This window comes from Hyperolius riggenbachi, chromosome 11 (genome assembly GCF_040937935.1).
Source record: "Hyperolius riggenbachi isolate aHypRig1 chromosome 11, aHypRig1.pri, whole genome shotgun sequence".
Taxonomy (NCBI): domain Eukaryota; kingdom Metazoa; phylum Chordata; class Amphibia; order Anura; family Hyperoliidae; genus Hyperolius; species Hyperolius riggenbachi.
The window spans coordinates 198,228,788-198,249,059 of NC_090656.1; positions in this window are offsets into that span (position 1 = coordinate 198,228,788).

Here is a 20,272-nt window from a genome sequence, read left to right on the forward strand (position 1 = left end):
AGGTTTAGTTTATAGGAAGTTTTTTTTTCTCTACAACCTAGTGCCCTTATTTTAAATTAGATTGATTAATTGATGGAATTTGTCACCCAGATGTATATGTGTGAGTAAAGTTAGAGTTTTGCCATAAGTTTTTGACAAAGTAGTGTTCATATTTGGACAGAATTTATATGGCTTGTAACTCCAGACATGTCATATGTCATATGTTTCTGAAGCATATAAATTCAAATGTTTTTAATCAATGGTTCTCTGAATAGTTCCTTTTTTGAATATTATAACATGGTTGTTAGGCTGTATTTTTGTCAAATTCTGTCACAAATAGGCATTTAGTAATTGTTGAAATGTTACTTGATCTTGCAACTAAGCCATGTCTGATTTTAATGCTCCACTGGCCTGGTCACCCAGTGTTTGAGATTTTCTCTCCCTCTGTGCCACACAGAGGTTAACAAAATAACTGAGATTGGGGGAAGGTAGGAGGCGCCCATAGACATATATCGATAATAGGTATTATGGTAATAGGAAAAAAGGTTCTCCTGTTCCTACCTTATAGTAGTGAAACTCACACGTAAGGTAGTAGTAAATACTTCATAAATTTTATTGGGGCACAAATGACAACGCATTTCTCGGCCACAGCCGCTTCCTCAGGTCTATGGATGTGCCTTTAAATACAAATTGCAATGTTCAAGATAGACACATAACACTCGGCACCAGTAACCATAAATATAAATATACACAATATAATCAGTAAAGCAATAAAATAGGATATAATCCATTAAAATAACAACATAATCAGTAAAACAATAGGATATAATCCATGAGTCCCGGTGATTATAGGTCAACACCGGTAGCTCCCATAAGAACAATAAATATAGTGTATGCTCAAGCACAGACACTTTTCAAAGTAGGAACTAATGACCGTAAATGCATATACAATTGGAAAATGTAGAGATATCATACAGTGCATAGAGGATGAGAATATTAATACAAGTATATATAAATATATGTACACGTAAAATAGAACTAGCATACATATTATACTAAGGCAGGATCAACAATGTCCAATGTCTGTGTCAGACTCAGACATCTATATCTCGGAAAGTGTATCTAATGGAACATAAGAACACTTAAGTATACTGGGAAGGGGTTTTACTAGGGGAATAGAAAAGCCGCACTTTGGGGTAGTCTACAAGGGGTCTAAACATGCCCATAGGCAGTCGTAATAAGTCTCAGGGACAATTATATATGATAAGTGTGGGGGCAGGGAAAACAGCCACAATCGATGTGATTACAGGGTATCTCAGAGTACAACAGGGCAGGGCAGGTGTGCCCTTATACAAGGAGTGTGCTGGCCGGAGTAAATAGTAGAAGGTGTGAGGGCCGTACAACAGGCCCCCCAGGGGGAGAGAACATAGTGCGAGGTCAGGGAGCAGACGCTTACCTAGGGTGGAGTGCCGCTATCTTCATTGTCTTTTTTAGAGCTACCCACAATAATGGGGGAGACACCGCCACTACTACCCAAGATATCCAATTTCATCAATTTCTTATCTCCCCTCATAATACCATCACCCATGAGGGCAATGAAAAGACCAGCCCCAAGCCCAGAAAGAGGGGAAAAAGCGGCGGCAAAAAAAGCAAATGGAACCCACAAAAAAAAGGAAAGCGATATTCAACTTATCGTCTTATATACTTAATCATGCAGAAGAAAATGTACTGAGCAGGCGACTATTTTTCTGCCCAACAAAACCAGCAAATCTTTATGAGTTATTTGTAGATCTAAATGCCTTTACCCGAAAACTCACCCTCAAAAGGTATTTCGTGATGAAGAAAATCCAAGGGAATACGACAACTAGGGAACAGTTGAACTCCGGGGATGATGGTGAATCGATAGTCATGGAACAGGGAAGTATGGCCCTGGAAAGGTACATCCATACCAACCTAAAGAACAAATCTACTTTCTACCCGACCAACCACAGAGGACCATACATTGAGAGTTTTTACTCACTGGTCCTAGATGACTTTAAGAAGATGGAAAGAAAGAGCACTAAATACAACTTAACTGGAACAGAGAATACAGCTGTCAAAAAATTAGAAACAAACCAAGATATTATAATCAGGCAAGTGGACAAGGGAGGCGGAATAGTAGTGATGAACAAAGTCGACTACCTAAAGGAAGCAAAAAGAATCCTTGACAATAAAGAATACTATGAGGTGTTGAGCGGAGATCCTTCAAGGGTATACTCAGAAGACCTGAAAAAAACTCATATTATGGGCCTTTGAAGAAGGAATTATCAACAAAAATGAAAAAGAATATATTATGATACCTAACCCAAAGATGGCACACTTCTATCACTTACCTAAGATACACAAGAGCCTGACTAACCCACCAGGGCGCCCCATTATAGCAGGAATTGAGTCTTTAATGTCACATCTATCAGAACTGGTCGACCTGCACTTACAACTATATGTACAAAAATTACCATCATACTTAAAATATTCCACTCAGTTGCTAAGGGAATTGGAAGATATACCATGAAAAGAGGGATACAAATGGGTCACCCTGGATGTTTCGGCCTTATATTCTAACATACATCACCAGATTGGGCTGGCCGCGGTCTGGCACTTTTTGGTCAATGACGAAAACATGCCCACCAACCAAAATTTTTTTTCTCATACAAGCTATATCGTTTATTCTTAACCACAACTTTTTTCAGTTCATGGGGACCGTATACCTACAGAAGAGGGGGACAGCAATGGGGGCGAGCTTTGTGCCCAGCTATGCTAACTTGACCATGGGCCTCTTGGAAAAACTCTTATTGGGAGCATCTAATCTATACATCAAAAATATCATCTATTATAGAAGATATATAGATGATTTAATCCTCATTTGGGATGGTGACATTCCTTCCATCTGTGCTTTCAAAAACTATCTTAACAACAACTAGGGAATATCTTTTACCTCAAACCATAATGAACGGCAAATCGAATATTTAGACGTCGTACTGTATTATGAGAATCATACAATCAAGTCAAGGAACTTCTTTAAAGCGGTGGACTCTAACTCCTATATTGATTATAATAGTAGCCATTATAGGGCATTGAAAACGAACATACCCTATGGGCAATTCCTGCGAATTTGCAAAAATTGCACGGACACCAGGGTGTTTGACGAACAAGCAAAAGTTTTATCAAGAAAATTCAGAGAGAAAAATTTCACTGGAAGACTTATTAAACAAGCAAAGAAGAGGGCAAGAAACACCAATCGTAAAGACCTTCTCGTAGCATCCACTAAACAGGAAGTACTAACACAGAGAACCCAACTTCATTACTAGATTTTCCAGCCAACATAATTCTATCAAAACTGTACTTGGAAAACATTGGCCACTTTTTCTGAAAGATCCCTACTTGAAAAAAGAGTTGACAGAAAAACCTAAATGTGTTTTCAGGAGGGCAAAAAATCTAAAGACACAGTTGGCACCCAGCAGAATTAGAAACCCCGTGGGACCCAAGGATGCGACCCGCCAGTTTAACGACATGCAGGGATTGGTCACACGATGTAATCAGTCTAGGTGTCTGTGTTGCACCAAGATCCGAAACGGGGCACAGAATTTCTAATCTACTACTACAGGAGAAGTTTTTCCATTGAAACACCAGATGGACTGTGCCTCGGATTTCGTCATCTACCAAATAACCTGCCCTTGTGGGTTACAATATGTGGGCCGTACGACCCAACAGCTGAGAACAAGATGGGGCCAACATAGGCGCAATATCGAGAGAGGCTATATGAAACATGGCCTCTCTAGACATTATAAAACCCAACACAACTTAAGCACAGATGGGACCAGTATCTGTCCCGTAGAGCACATCCCGGAAGATGCTCAAAATCGTCTTGGCAGATTGAAGAGAAATGTATTGGGTATTTCAGCTTAATACCCTTCAACCTGAGGGTCTCAACGTGTGCCTCGAACACAACCTGTGACCCTATTTCCTCCCCTTACCAACGTCCTTTTGAAGCCTTCATGATCCCTATGTTCACCTAAAATGAAGACCTGGGTCCTAAGTTCCCTAGCTTACCATCTACCTTGATTTCCCAATTCTCATATAAAAGGCAGAGCCATAATCTGCAACACTGACATAAGCCTGAATTTCGGGCTATTTTTTCCTGAACCCACTCTAATGCTCCTGTTACGCTACATGCATCCTCTATTGATAGGCCCCAATATTGAATTTCTGTTATGTTATTCCGTTCTCTTAGTATGAGCCTTTTTATTAGAATAAATCAGAGACTTTTTGAAATTTAGATTTTTTTATGATTTTTGTATGCTTCCTGTAGATCATAGGCTTTTAAATTAAACTCTATAGGATGTTTTACTATTATTATCTGTATAAACTGTATATCATCATTATATAATCAATTCACTATACATGTGGCATAGATATACTCAGATTATATCCATATGTGTATTTTATTTTGACTGCTGGATCACACCATTTGTATTTATAATATATGTCCTTCAATTTATTAATATTTTGATCGAGGGTTGCACGTTTCCCTGATAGTCCCTTGCCTATCAGTAGTTCCCTCCCCCCTTTCCCTTCCCTGGTCCTTCTGACTATGGCCGTTTCCATATTATCCCCCGTTATGACCATCGATACTTCACTATACCTTCCCCGATATTCACCCCACCCAAAATGGCCGCTCCCGTAGGTCTCCACAAAAATGGCCGCCGGGAGGCACTTGGTGCTCTAAACCGGAACTCCAGGCCATTGTTTTTCCTAGCCAACCAAAAATGGCCGCCCCCATAGGTCTCCATCAAAATGGTCGCCGGGAGGCACTTGATGCTCTAACCCGGAATTCTCGGCCACTGTCTTCTAGCTACGAGGGGAGCCGCCCTGGGAGCCGCCCCCGACCATACACAAGATGACGCTATGCGTCATCAATCACGGCCGCACGCCTGCCGCGGGCCACGCCCCCTATGACGTTAGTCCATCTGGCGCACACATATGTTTTAAATAGGCTCCGTCCTACAAGCAGCTCTGCTGGCGCCCATGATAGCGACACTCCACCCTAGGTAAGTGTCTGCTCCCTGACCTCGCACTATGTTCTTTCCCCCTTTTGGGCCTGTTGTACGGCCCTCACACCTTCTACTATTTACTCCGGCCAGCACACTCCTTGTATAAGGGCACACCTGCCCTGCCCTGTTGTACTCTGAGATACCCTGTAATCACATCGATTGTGGCTGTTTTCCCTGCCCCCACACTTATCATATATAATTGTCCCTGAGACTTATTACGACTGCCTATGGGCATGTTTAGACCCCTTGTAGACTACCCCAAAGTGCGGCTTTTCTATTCCCCTAGTAAAACCCCTTCCCAGTATACTTAAGTGTTCTTATGTTCCATTAGATACACTTTCCGAGATATAGATGTCTGACACAGACATTGGACATTGTTGATCCTGCCTTAGTATAATATGTATGCTAGTTCTATTTTACGTGTACATATATTTATATATACTTGTATTGATATTCTCATCCTCTATGCACTGTATGATATCTCTACATTTTCCAATTGTATATGCATTTACGGTCATTAGTTCCTTCTTTGAAAAGTGTCTGTGCTTGAGCATACACTATATTTATTGTTCTTATGGGAGCTACCGGTGTTGACCTATAATCACCGGGACTCATGGATTATATCCTATTGTTTTACTGATTATGTTGTTATTTTAATGGATTATATCCTATTTTATTGCTTTACTGATTATATTGTGCATATTTATATTTATGGTTACTGGTGCCGAGTGTTATGTGTCTATCTTGAACATTGCAATTTGTATTTAAAGGCACATCCATAGACCTGAGGAAGCGGCTGTGGCCGAGAAACGCGTTGTCATTTGTGCCCCAATAAAATTTATGAAGTATTTACTACTACCTTACGTGTGAGTTTCACTACTATAAGGTAGGAACAGGAGAACCTTTTTTCCTATTACCATATTACCTATTATCGATATATGTCTACGGGTGCCTCCTACCTTTCCCCAATCTCTGGTACCCCTGTATAGGGGAGTGCACACTTGGAAGTTATCCAAGTGGCCAATTTTGTACCTGGAGTTGCGACCAAACTGATTATCGGAAGCAAGGCCGAGTGAGGACGGTACTTCCTCACATGCGAGAAGAGTGGTTGCTTTTTACAGCAACCCAATTTTGTGAGTATATCTCTGTTTTACACACATATCCTGGTGTCCCTTTGATAATACACCAGATCGGACTCCCGGTCTCCTTGTATTTTTGTTGTTGTTTTTTTCACAAGAATCAATAAAATAACTGCTCCTCCAAACCACACTGATAAAGCACAGTTATTGTAACATCAATATTTCTAAATGCCATGCCACTGCTGAGGAAATATTATATTGTATATTGTCTGTACTTGTATTTTAGAGATTATTGTAAAACTATGAAAGCCATATTCATCTGGGAAAGTTTACAGAGAAACATTGAGGCTACTGAATAGTCAGGGCAGGTATACAGTTTACTGAATGTACTAACAGCAAGTCAATTAAGGTTGCATATGTAGTTCTGGGTCACATTTGCTGTTTATTATATATTTATATATCAACCTTTGCATTATTTGTGAATTGGAATTCATTCCTATTTTTTGGTTTTTGACCTTAATATCCCCAAGACCGAACCAAGAGTGAATAGTATAGTCCGATTCCCTGAAGTTTAGGTTTAGAGTTTTCATATAGGTTATGAACGTTTAGATTTTTTAGACAGTAGGTTTCTCTCACATCTCGGGTAATACCCTATTTATTTGTAAAATAGTACAAGTTGCAGAGTTAGTAGATTTTGGTATGACAATCATACTGTAGATTTTTCACTGTTTTATAAAAACAAAAAGGAAAAAAAACACACTCTCCAGGGAGACTGACTGTATAGTGGTAGTTTAATGGTGTGCTGATTAGAGGCTCTGTGTCTGACAGGATTTGAATTTCAGCAGGCCAATGCCTATTTATTTAGTAAGGAGGCCTTAGGTTAGTCTCTCTAGTACTGTTCCTGTCTGTAGAGTGTGTCTTAGGGACAGCCGCAACTTTAGCACCTTGATCTCGTTATGGGGAAAAGGACACCATAAATGTTCTGTATTTTATGTTTATGTATGTCTATGCATATTGTATATAGTATAATTTGGGAAGCTAATTAAGCTAAAGGAATGAAGGGAAACGTCCACACGGACACAAGGAGACCATGTGGACTCCTTGTGGGTGTTGACCTGGCTGGAATTCTGGCAAGGACTCAGCCTTATTACAGGGTGAAAGTGCTGGCCCCTGCTTCACTGTATTGCTGGGACCCAGCTCATATTACCCATATTCTCTATTGCCTCATATTATCTCCCTTACATTGACCCTTATAGTATGTTACTAACTCTGACCAGATATTAAAGTAATTTTAATATATGGTCAAAAAGGAGGGGAGTGTGGGAAGGGGGGGGGGGGTGGAGGGGAACCAGATATTAAAGTAATTTTAATATATGCTCAAAAGGGGGGGTGGGGGCTGCGAGGAGGGATATAGTGAGAATTATAGAGAATATAGTTACATAGTTACATAGTTATTTTGGTTGAAAAAAGACATACCTCCATCGAGTTCAACCAGTAGAAAGTACAACACCAGCCTGCTCCCTCACATATCCCTGTTGATCCAGAGGAAGGTGAAAAAACCCTTACAAGGCATGGTCCAATTAGCCCCAAAAGGGAAAAATTCCTTCCCGACTCCAGATGGCAATCAGATAAAATCCCTGGATCAACATCATTAGGCATAACCTAGTAATTGTAGCCATGGATGTCTTTCAACGCAAGGAAAGCATCTAAGCCCCCTTTAAATGCAGGTATAGAGTTTGCCATAACGACTTCCTGTGGCAATGCATTCCAAGGGAACATATTATATATATGGGAACATATTTGTTTTTAGTTCTTAAATTGTTGTTTATACACATGTCCTGCCCTGCCCAGACCTACCAGTCTGTTCCAGTGTAGTAAGTGGTGTAGTAAGAAGGGGTACCGAGGTAAATATTACACTAGGGCCACCCAAGCTCTTTAAATACATTACTACCTTCATTATCCTAGGGTTTGTAGTATGATTGTGGAATGTCAGGTATGATGGAATGAGAGTGTAATGGAAATGGATATATGATATGTAATGGAAGAATGAAACATGGGAATTCATTATGGTTTAAAAAATCCATTGGCAATTCATTCTCTCTACCATGTCTGGAGTCACATACTCTTGCACGGGTTCAGCGAGGTCATGCGAACGGAGTTTTGCGAAAGATCCGCTGGGATCATAGAAGATCCACTAGGTATGTTTTGAAGTTCATGGTGGAGAGGATGAATAGTATTAATAGTACTAAGAAAAAAAAGAGAACTTATTGGATTTCTGCACAAAGTGAAATAAATGTTGCTCGCACTTTTTTCTTTTTCTTCCTTCACAGAAACTTGCCAGGCACCTGTCCTGAGGAGGGTAGAAGCTGACTATCTGACCAGAGCCCGTCCAGAGGTAGTCTGACCAGAGGAGCCGTCCAGAGAGAGACCCATCCAGAAGGAGCCTGTCCAGATCCTATCCAGAGGGACCCATGCAGAGTGAGTCTGACCGGAGGGATCTGACCAGAGGCTATCTTTACAGAGGGATCTCCTACTTGGATCCACTGACAGAGCAAAAGAAAGAAGATAGATTAGGTGAAGCAAAACGACTAAGTCCTGAAATTCCAAGGGTGATTGGAAAAGAGACTTTTCATCAGGTGTACCTAGACACCTCCCCTGATAAAAAGTTTCAAAGCTGCTCGTGTCTCGTGTTAAAGAATGGAAGAAGATCTGGATCTTAGACCCAGGAAGATTGTATGGATTGTGGGCCACTCGTATGTGTATTGGGCTCATAGAAAAGCTATTAATAGTGACTATGGGAAAACCTTGGTTTATCTAAAAACAATTTTTTGATTTATTTGTATAGTATAAGAGGAATGCTTTGGAATATGTTCTTTGATAAGTTTATTTCCTTACTGCATAACTCTCCTTGTCCAGATATTCTTATTTGTCATTTGGGTGGGAATGATGTGGGTAAAACTAACACTGTTGATTTGTTACACCGTATGAAGTATGACTTCTTGCGCATTCATGATACCATCACCGAATGTGTACTGGTCTTTTCTGAAATCATTCCCAGACAGTTGTGGATTTTTCCCCAGGATAGGTTAAGAGTAATTAAGAAATTCATTAATAGGGCGTTATCTAGATCCCTGCCAGCTATAGGGGGATTTGCTTATTGGCACAATAAGTTTGAGGGTTCTCAGCGTAGCTTGTTCCGCTCTGACAGGGTTCACTTGTCTGACCAAGGATTGGATATTTTCAATGCCGATCTTAGATCAATAATTGAATCAGCCACTCTGAGGGGTGGGCTGTGGTATTAATGACATTGGATTAAGAGGGTTTGTAAGTCACATTGCTTTTTATGTAGTAAGCGCTTTTTATAAATATAATAATTAGGTAAAGATTAGGGCTAGAATCTCTCCTATAGTATTTCTCCTATAGTATGTATTCTTGCCACTGCTGGGCTATAGTTAGATGATTCCCTATATACATATATACATATATAGAGGTCCCTATATACATGTTACTGCATGTATAATTCAGCAGGCTTGATCTTAGTGGGCGATGTTCATGAAAAAGTCTCCTCTTCTTGATATCTTGGTCATTATTGGATTCAATTTGACCATAACTGTTTTGCTAGATTCCATGTTGCTATTGTGCTTTGCTTCATCCTGTTTGTGAATAGTTGAGAGTCCATATGTGTGATTAACAGAGTCCTTCTAGTATGGCTAAATCTGAAGGTAGCCATCAGTACAGTTGTCCTGCTAGTCCTGACCTTGCAAGAGTAACCATGACAGCGGTTGCAATTAGTTTGTCTAAACAGCTTTAGTTAGTATGATTGGTGTAATGGACTGCAATTTCACAGCACCACAGGAACCGTATTGGTATTTTTAATATGGGATTATTGGAAGGTCTGAGCTGTTGATGCTCTCATGCAACCTTGTTCCCTAGTTTCTTGCTGTGATCTGTGTAGTCCCTTTCACAAATATGTCCTGTACTGAGGCCAGCAGCTGCATTTGTCTTGCTTAGTGGGTTCTGATGGTAGTATTCCTGTGTTTTTCTGATCTCAGCCTCTGTATTCTGGGCATTAAGGCCTGAGTGTGACTGTAGTTGGGTTGGTGTTATCTTTCCACCCATCTGTTTTAACAGAAGTGTGTAACTTAGGGCAAAGACTATAGGGATAGCTTGGGGTACAGTGGCTGATGGAAGGTGAGAAGTGTACAATGCCTCACAACCAGTTTGTAAGTTAAACTGTATAGTTAAGATCACCCTCACCCAATCCCATATTTTGTTGTATAGCCACCTTATGCCGGAATTAGTTGCTATCAGAGAGGTCTTTTAGGCCTTGGCCTATCTGAGGCCTAGTTTTTAGACAAGCCCTCTCCAAAATAGAACAAATGGAATTTTTATCTTAAAGTAAATGCTGAGACAAGAACGCTCGTATTGGTCTGAGAAATATTCCTGGTGCGGGCTAAGTTAAACATATGAGTGCACTCGCACATGCAGCCCACAAAAGATTTCTGGTAAATGACATCAGGAAAGAGAATTGTTCTTTGTTTTGATATGCACCAGGAAAAATAGTTATTGGGTTCTTCCTGATTCATTGTCTGATTTGTTTTTTCTCTGATTTGTTTGACCATTAGATTGGCTAAAATTGTTTAATTGGTTGTTTAAGGTTAGTTAGCCAATCATTTGCTTTGCTAGCAGTATTTTACCAAATAACTATTCATGTTTTGCCCATTATTATATATTAGAAGACTATGACCAAAATTTTGCCCACTGATATGCTAGCTTTGCTCAGGTTAGGTAATTGGCTTTTAGTATAATCATCTTCTTCGGGGAGATGCAACTAGATTGCATTAGGAGAGGTTGGTATTGGCATCCCCCTGATTTATTTAGACATTAAATGATATCATTTGTTTAGACACTAAATTAGATCATTAGTTTGTTAAAACTATTCCACAAACAACTACCCATGTTTTTGTCTAATGTTTTTGTATTATAAGGCCCATGACCATAACATGATCATAATCTCACCTACTGTGATGCTAGTTCCACTGGTGAGGAACCAGTAAAGCTCAGAATCATAATTCCATCTACCAGGATGCTAATCCAGAGGGGCCCACGTCAGTGTAGTCAGTGTAGCCATTTTTCCTTTGGAAAATGTCTAAAAAAGAGGGAATTGTAAGCATAGCACATACATTATCCACCATTTTGTAATTCTGTCAGCCATGTTAGTTAAAAGCTTACAAGCCTTTAACTTATCACTAAAGCTGATAGCTGATAGCTAAAAATCATAGTCTTAAGAACATATTCATCATGTACTCCATTATATATTCTTGCGCTTTGAGTCCTACGGGAGAAAAGCGCTTTACAAATGTTATTTGTTGTTTTTGTTGTTGATATATTCACTTCTGCTTTTCTGTCTAAATCTGGCTATATGGGAAACTCTCTAACCACATCGGCTTTGCCACACCGAAGTATGTAAATGAAGGCACATGCATTGTATGTCATAAACATATTTTTATGGGACTTTTTCTTGTAATTAGGTGAAAGGTTGCTCATATACTGCGTTTGCGTAGCAACCATAATTTGTGTATAAGAAAGGCTGAATTCTCAGTAAAAACCAACTTGAGTATAAACTACAATACTGTGTCTGTCTTTCCTTTGTAGTTGAAACAGGTTTATTTCTGGCGCCAAATCTGAAACCAAAAATCATTGTCTATAGGTCTACCCTGAGGGTCTGTCGTTCTAAAGGTCCAATTCCTTTCAGACCTCATGATCACGGATTACCAGTGATCACAAGTTGTTTTTCATGAATCTGGAATCGAATTCGAATCTGGAGGTCGATACCGATCACAAATTTGAATGTATCCGGATTTTACACTTGTATTTGGCCATGATCACAGGTGTTAACCCGTGATCATGAATCCGGATTGCGGTATCCAGGGGATGACGTCATTGGGCCAAGCAGAAGGCCCCCAGCCAAGGACATAGCAACCAATCAGAGGAGGGGAGCCTGGCCCTCCCCTCCTCTATATAAGGCAGCGTCTCCATCTTGAGGAACAGGGGTGCTCGGATACCCCTTTTCAAAATCCGGATTGGATTAAAAATTTTCCAATCCGAATCCGAATCGGATATCCAACCTCAGTATCCGGGGTATCCAGGCAGATTAGGATAGCTGGATAGAAAAACCGGAAGTGGCCTTTAAATGAGGCATGTAGTATCATTCTTTTCTGGACTAGGTTCCAGACAGCGGTCGTGCTGTCCACATTGTGTCCAAAGTCCAACTGCACAACTGGGACATGGCAGTTTTGGAAGTTTTCAGCCCAGACACCTCTAAAAAAAATATGCAGCAATTGCGTTTTGGGTTAAATATAGGTGGTATCAGCATAGCAGCAGTGGCCTGTTGCACGCTGGTGGTGGGAACAGCGAAGGCAGCAGAAGCAGGGCAATGCAGCAGCAGCAGGTGTAACGTCTGCCAGGAGCATGCCAGACGTGGCACTTGGCAGTGGCACTTGGCACTTGGCACGTGTCATGTGGCACTTTGCACTTGGCACTTTGCACTTGGTACGTGGCACTTTGCACTTGACATGTGGCACTTTGCATGGAGTTTATTACAGCCGTGGCACCACCGCTAGGTGCCATGGCCTACTACATTGTATGCTGCCTGCCACATGTTACTCTCCTCCTCCTCCTGCTGCTGCTTTAACCTCCTACTGCCTGTGCTCCCACCACCAGGGTCCACAGAATTATGCGCTGCTGCCATGTGCCAATAGCTATTAAGCCACTACAATAGCATTATTTTGTTGTAGAAAAAAAATGAGGTGTCTGGGTTGAAAACTGTGCTGTCCCAGTTGTGTACTGGACACAATGTGGACTTCACGACTGCTGTCCAGAACTTCCTGCTGTATGGTGTTTATTACAGCTGTGGTACCACCGCTAGGTGCCATGGCCTGTTACAATGCTTGCTGCCACACGCCACTCCTCCTCCTCCTGCTGCTGCTTTAACCTCCTGCAGTCTGTGCTCCCACCGCCAGCGTCCACAGAATTATGCTCTGCTGCCATGCGCCACTAGCTATTATGCCACTACAATAGCTATATTTTGTTGTAAAAAATAAAAATAAAAATCTGAGGTGTCTGGGTTGAAAACTTTGCTGTCCCAATTGTGTATTGGACACAATGTGGGCTTCACGACTGCTGTCCGGAACCTCCTGCTGTTTGCTCAGTGTTTATTATAGCCGTGATACCACTGCTAGGTGCCATGGCCTACTACATTGTATGCTGCCTGCCACACGTTACTCTCCTCCTCCTCCTGCTGCTGCTTTAACCTCCTACTGCCTGTGCTCCCACCGACAGGGTCCACAGAATTATGCACCGCTGCCATGCGCCACTAGCTATTACACCACTACAATAGCTTTACTATGTTGTAAAAAAAAAATTCTGAGGTGTCTGGATTTAAAACTGTGCTGTCCCAATTGTGTATTGGACACAATGTGGACTTCACGACTGCTGTCCAGAACTTCCTGCTGTATGGTGTTTATTACAGCTGTGGTACCACCGCTAGGTGCCATGGCCTGTTACAATGCTTGCTGCCACACGCCACTCCTCCTCCTCCTGCTGCTGCTTTAACCTCCTGCAGTCTGTGCTCCCACCGTTAGCATCCACAGAATTATGCTCTGCTGCCATGCGCCACTAGCTATTATGCCACTACAATAGCTATATTTTGTTGTAAAAAATAAAAATAAAAATCTGAGGTGTCTGGGTTGAAAACTTTGCTGTCCCAATTGTGTATTGGACACAATGTGGGCTTCACGACTGCTGTCCGGAACCTCCTGCTGTTTGCTCAGTGTTTATTATAGCCGTGATACCACTGCTAGGTGCCATGGCCTACTACATTGTATGCTGCCTGCCACACGTTACTCTCCTCCTCCTCCTGCTGCTGCTTTAACCTCCTACTGCCTGTGCTCCCACCGACAGGGTCCACAGAATTATGCACCGCTGCCATGCGCCACTAGCTATTACACCACTACAATAGCTTTATTATGTTGTAAAAAAAAATTATGAGGTGTCTGGGTTTAAAACTGTGCTGTCCCAGTTGTGTATTGGACACAATGTGGGCTTCACGACTGCTGTCCAGAACCTCCTGCTGTAAGGTGTTTATTACAGCCGTGGTAGCACCGCTAGGTGCCATGGCCTGTTACATTGCTTGCTGCCACACGTCACTCATCCACCTCCTCCTGATGCTGTTTCTGCTTCAACCTCCAGCTGTCTGTCCCACTGCCAGCGTCCACAGAATGATACACTGCTGCCATGCGCTACTAGCTATTATGCCACTACAATAGCTAGATTTTGTTGTAAAAAAAAAACTGAGGTGTCTGGGTTTAAAACTGTTCTGTCCCAGTTGTGTATTGGACACAATGTGGGCTTCACGACTGCTGTCCGGAACCTCCTGCTGTTTGCTCAGTGTTTATTACAGCCGTGGTACTACCGCTAGGTGCCGTGGCCTACTACATTGTATGCTGCCTGCCACACGTTACTCTCCTCCTCCTCCTGCTGCTGCTTTAACCTTCTACTGCCTGTGCTCCCACCACCAGGGTCCACAGAATTATGTGCCACTGCCATGCGCCACTAGCTATTACACCACTACAATAGCACCAGGTGAAGAAAATGAAGAAGAACCAGGTGAAGAAGAAGAAGAAGAAGAACCAGTGGATGAAGAAGAAGAAGAACCAGGTGAGGAAGAACCTGGTGAAGAAGAAGAAGAAGAATGACCAGGTGGTGAAGAAGAAGATGAAGAACAAGGTGTTGAAGAAGAAGCAGAAGAAGATGAAGAACTAGATGATGAAGAAGAAAAAGAAGAACCAGGTGAAGAAGAACCAGGTGAAGAAGAATAACAGGGTGAAGAAGAAGAACCAGGCGAAGAAGAATAACAGGGTGAAGAAGAAGAACCAGGCGAAGAAGAATAACAGGGTGAAGAAGAAGAACCAGGCGAAGAAGAACCAGGTGAAGAAGAAGATGAAAAACCAAGTGAAGATGAACCAGATGAAGAGGAAGAAGAACCAGGTGAAGAAGAAGAAGAAGAAGAAGGTGATGAAGAAGAAGATGGTGAAGATGATGGTGAGAAAGAAAATGGTGAAAAAGAAAAAGACAACGGTGAAGAAAAAGATGGAGAGAAGAAAAAGAAGAAGGTGAAGACGGTGAAGAAGAATAAACAAACAAATACAGAAAACAAGAGCAATCCTGATTATTATTATTTAGTAGTATTTATATAGCGCCAATATCATCCACAGCACTGTACAGAGTATATTGTCTTGTCACTTAACTGTACCTCAGAGGGGCTCACTCACAGTCTAATGCCTACCATAGTCATATATCTGTATTGTAGTCTAGGGCCAATGTATGAATAGCGTAGTGTATGTATCGTAGTTTAGGGCCAATTTAGAGACTTTCTGCATGGTATTTATTCTGCTTAACACAGTTGTAAGGACTGGCAGATCTCTCGTCTTCTTTTAGTCCCTATGCCCCAATCTGACACCATGCTCTTCACCTAAAGCCAAGCCCTCACATGAATGGGAAACAAATTGCGCCCAATGAGGGTTAACCCCAGGAAAGCATTGCGAATGAAGCATGCAGCCTGTCACTGGTGATTGACTCTGTGCATAGTCAATCACTTCCTGGTTTAACAATGATGCCGGAGAGTGTACTGTGAGCATCTAACATGCCCACGTCGTCTAGCAACAGTGATGAAAGCTCATCCATTATGAGCCGACAGGCCCCTAGAAGATGCCATCTGCACACTGAGAGCAAGCCTGCACCGGCTCTGGGAAGCTGCCAAAAAATCTAATAACCCAACTGTGAGAGAACGCGGAAAAGCCGCCTCGTGTACTGACAGCAAGGCGGCTGATTCCGCGTCCAACGAGGCGGTCTGCACGCGGAAGTGTGCATCTGATAACATGGCAGAACGCGGAAAAGCTGCTGCATGTACTGACAGAAAGGCGGCTGGTTCCGCGTCCAGCGCGGCGGTTTGCACGCAGCAGCGTGCATCTGGTGTGGCTGAGTCTGTTAGTTCACACAGGTTTAGGAATATGCGCGTGCGCTGAAAGGCAGAACTTTTATGATGGCCAAGGGGGGATCAGCTGACCAGGCCGGTCAGCTGACCTCAGAGCTGGTAACCATTAGTTGATCACTTAAGGGTGGAGCCAGAGAGCACTGCTCTATATATGGTTACTGCTGGCCACTCTCAAATTGTCTGCCGTTGCGAACACTACGTGGAAGCACTCAGACCTTAGTCAGATCCAACAGTGTGTTTGAACCAGGAGGACCTGGGAATTCACACTGAGCCAGATTACTACTGTGTTATTATTGTGTTATACTTCAGACTAGTTCCAGGGTGTAGAGACCACGGACCTCACACCCAAGACTAGGGAACTTGTGTTATCAATCTGTTATACTTCAGACTAGTTCCAGGGTGTAGAGACCACGGACCTCACACCCAAGACTAGGGAACTTGTGTTATCATTCTGTTATAGATCAGACTAGTTCCAGGGTGTAGAGACCACGGACCTCACACCCAAGACTAGGCATTGTTTGATATTTGTTATGACCTGTTGCTTTCCTGACTATCCTTCTGCTCTCTGATTCGGTACCACGCATATCTGATATTCTGTTGCCAAACCTTGCCTGCCTTGGATACCAAATCAGCCTTCTGTCTTTGTACTTTGTCTGTCCGTGTGTTGCCGACCGGGCTTGCCCGGCCTCGAGAGCTATCTCTCTCCACTAAAGAGATAGTCTACAGATCAGTCAGTGACATCCACCTTCAGGTGTCACTCACTCTCTGGTCCTTCCTACCTTCAGCCTGACGCCACCCCTTGGAGAGTCTCAGGCTGCTGGAAGGTTTCTGTGCTCTCTATAGCAGTACCTCCTGTACTGCCTAGGGCCACCTGCTCATCAGGTGGGTCACTCAAAGTCATACTGTTACACCAAACACTCATTATATATATTTAGAGGTGTCCAGAGGTTAGTACTATATCTGTATTATTGGTGATTCTGCAGATCATCCATAATCAGGTATAGATCTGTATTCTTGGTGATACTGCAGATCACCAATGATCAGATTCTCTCTGTGTGCTGACACCGATCGTTACACCAACTTAGCTTGGTAATTTCTGACCACACGTTTTTCTCTTGATGTCATTCCAGAGGTTTTCATTATGGTTTAAATCGGGAGACTGAGCTGGCCAAGACAAACTCTTGATTTTGTGACCCTCTATCTAGACCTTGATACCCCTGGATGTGTGGCATGGAGTATTGGGGTTGATCGAGCCAACGTTTTTGCACTCACACAGCGCCATCTAATTTAAGCTCGCACATGCTACACGTAGTCCTGGCAGTGTAGCATGCGATCCTAAGATACACGTGATCGTATTTCTAGAGCAAATGCGATACTTCACTAGCACGGTCACTTCCACATTAATTAACGCAGTAGTAGCTGCAGTAGTGAAGTATCGCAATCACACTGCAAGTAATTACCCATTCCCCTTTCCTTCCACATTGTCTTCTGGAAAGGGGGCATTTGACTCTAAAAAGTGAAGCAGGTAATTTTGGCATGCAGTCTTCCTGCATTTTGCCTGAACTGGGTGCTGCCATATTATTATTATTATTATTATTTATTTACTATTATATTTATAAAGCGCCAACATATTATGCTGTGCTGGACAATAAATAGGGAAACATACAATGTAAACATGGGGTGACAAAGAAATATCACAGCAAAAGGTTATACATGCAAACTGGGTATAAAGCCTCATCTACACGGTACAGTTTTCCCTCAGATAGACAGATCTATTAGATAGATCTAATAAGAAATTGCATCGTGTGTAGATGTCCAAATTGTTTCAGATCAATTTTGCAATAGATTTTTCTTTGATAACCAAAAATCTATTGAAAAACGCAATCTGATTGGACAGGTTGAAAATTATCTAATAGATATGTCTAATAGATCTGATCTGATGGAAAATTGTACCGTGTAGATGAGGCTTTAGATGCATGTTCAGGAAATTTAACAGAGACCCAGCAATTCAAGTCCGATTTAGTTCATGAGATGGGTGTGTTACAGAACAATAAACAGGTATTGCAATGGATGACCACAGTTTGCAGAAACACTGATACTGAGACAGGAATGTGCAAAAAGGTGTTTTATTAAGGACCAAATCATGCAAATAACATACAACCATATGCAAACAATATATACAGTGAATCTCCCGCAAACCAAACAAAACAGTGTGCACACATATAACCAAAACCCTGACTATCTATCTATCTACAAACGGCATGCAGGAGATATATATGTACAAGCAAATATATATATATATATGCAATAACGCGGTATCAAAGGGAGCAGGCAAAGACAGGTCAAAACGGAATAACAGAGTCAGCAACGGGTAATCAGATACAAGCAAGGTACAAAGGAATAGACAGAAGCAGAGTCAGGACTAGCAGAGGTTCAGCAGCAGGTAATCAGATCACAGAGCAGGTACAGGAAACCAGGTATCAAACAACAGAGGTGACCAGAGACTCAGACCTGTAGAAAGGAAGTTCTGGCAATGACTTGCAGGAAGAGGCAGACTTATATAGTCCATGTAACAGGAAGCATCTGGTGGTAATTGCTCAGAGACACATTAGAGGCCTCTGCAGGCCATACAAAGAACTGCAAGTCCTTAAATGTAATGATAAGCCACCTGCTGGTGGATAGTGGAAGTCCAGGGCAGTCCAACTCAATACCACCACCAGCAGGCAGGAGATGATACAATATGAATCGTAACAGTACCCCCCCCCTGAAGGAGCGGCCTCAGGACGCTCCACAGTGTCTTTAGAAAATGTCCACCAGGGTCCCACAAGAGGGCAGACAACCCAAACATTGGCCAGGTGGGTCGCAGAGGCCAAGCTTGGGAGGGCAGGGAGGGAAAACACTTAGAAAACTTGGTCTTTGGATGTTGTAACATAAGCTGTAAATGTCCAGGCAGGATGGCAAGTTGGATAAAAGACTGTAAAACATCAGGCAGGACCCAGAAAGCAGCAACAAATACAGGAGGCAGTAAAAGGCAAACCTGGGTGGGCAGGGAGGGAAATAATGCCAACCAAATCCAGACCAGCATCTTTTGGACAGAGAGCAATGTAGAAAACAGGATCTCAGGAAACTGGAGGATATCAGACAAGGTATCAGGCTGGACCGGAGACTGGCAGGCATAAGGCTTGGCAGGAGACTGGACAGGAACATTAGGCTGAGCAGGAGACTGACAGGTATCATCAGGCTTGACAGGAAACTGGACAGAATCATCAGGCTGAGCAGAAGGCTGGACAGGATCATCAGGCTGAGCAGAAGGCTGGACAGGATCATCAGGCTGAGCAGAAGGCTGGACAGGATCATCAGGCTGAGCAGAAGGCTGGACAGGATCATCAGGCTGAGCAGAAGGCTGGACAGGATCATCAGGCTGAGCAGAAGGCAGGACAGGATCATCAGGCTGAGCAGAAGGCTGGACAGGATCATCAGGCTGAGCAGAAGGCTGGACAGGATCATCAGGCTGAGCAGGAGGCTGAAGAGGATCAGGCTGAACGGGAAACTGGCAGGCACCAACAGGCTTGACAGGAGATTGGCAGGCATCATCAGGCTGAGGAGGAGACTGGACAGGATCAGAGTGGACAACAGGTTGGCAGGTCTCAGACAGAGCAGGAAACTGGCAGACATCAGCCGCTGCAGCAGGCTTGGTACCAACAGGGCAGACAGCAGTCTTGGAAGCATCAGGAGCATTGATAACAGGAGTCTCTAGTGGCTGGGCAACAGCAAAAGACTGTGAAGGCTGGGCAACAGCAAAAGTCTGTGAAGGCTGGGCAGCAGCAGAAATCTGTGAAGGCTGGGCAGCAGCAGAAATATGTGGAGGCTGGGCAGCAGCAGAAATATGTGGAGGCTGGGCAGCAGCAGAAATCTGTGGAGGCTGGGCAGCAGCAGAAATCTGTGGAGGCTGGGCAGCAGCAGACGTCTGTGGAGGCTGGGCAGCAGCAGACATCTGTGGAGGCTGGGCAGCAGCAGACATCTGTGGAGGCTGGGCAGCAGCAAAAGTCTGTGGAGGCTGGGCAGCAGCA